Here is a 1110-nt window from a genome sequence, read left to right on the forward strand (position 1 = left end):
GTGTGTGTGTGCACACTTGGGGTCAGTGTGTGCACAAGAGTGTGCACAAGTGTGTGTGTATGCAGTCGGGGGTTAGTGTGCATGTCACTGTGTGCACGAGGGTGTGCACAAGCACATGTGTTTGTGCTCGGTCAGCACGTGCACCGAGGGTGTGTGTGTGTGTGCACACTTGGGGTCAGTGTGTGCACAAGAGTGTGCACAAGTGTGTGTGTATGCAGTCGGGGGTTAGTGTGCATGTCACTGTGTGCACGAGGGTGTGCACAAGCACATGTGTTTGTGCTCGGTCAGCACGTGCACCGAGGGTGTGTGTGTGTGTGCACACTTGGGGTCAGTGTGTGCACAAGAGCGTGCACAAGTGGGTGTATGTAGGTGGGGGTGTTAGCGTGCATGTCACTGTGTGCACGAGGGTGTGCACAAGCATGTGCGTGTGTGTGTGCTCAGTCAGCACGTGCACCAGGGTGTGCCCAGCTCTGTGAGTGTGTGTGCACACTTAGGGTCGGTCTGTGCACAAGAGCGTGCACAAGTGGGTGTATGTAGGTGGGGGTGTTAGCGTGCATGTCACGGTGTGCACAAGGGTGTGCACAAGCACGTGTGTGTGTGTGTGCTCGGTCAGCACGTGCAATGGGGTGTGCCCAGCTCTGTGCACGTGTGTGTGTGCGCACACTTGGGGTCAGTCTGTGCACAAGAGCGTGCACAAGTGTGCGTGTATGCAGGCAGGGGGGTTAGCGTGCATGTCACGGTGTGCACGAGGGTGTGCACAAGTGCACGTGTGTGTGTGTGCTCAGTCAGCACGTGCACCAGGGTGTGCCCAGCTCTGTGTGTGTGTGTGCACACTTGGGGTCAATCTGTGCACAAGAGTGTGCACAAGTGTGTGTGTGCGTGCAAGGGGGGGGGAGGGGAGGGTTCCACATGTGCACCGGGATGTGCACAAGTGCGTGTGCACACCCGGGGGGGGGGGGGGGGGGGGGGGTGGGATGGTGACCAAAACAGCTGTTTAAATGCAGCCAGTAAATTCCACCAAAAGCAGAGACACCCAAGACTAAAGAATGACTTTGGTTGATGCACTGTTTAAAAAGAAACTTGCAGTTGTAAATCATTTATAGGCCGTCT

Source organism: Calidris pugnax, unplaced genomic scaffold, assembly GCF_001431845.1.
Source record: "Calidris pugnax isolate Ruff unplaced genomic scaffold, ASM143184v1 scaffold2590, whole genome shotgun sequence".
Classification (NCBI taxonomy): Eukaryota; Metazoa; Chordata; class Aves; order Charadriiformes; family Scolopacidae; genus Calidris; species Calidris pugnax.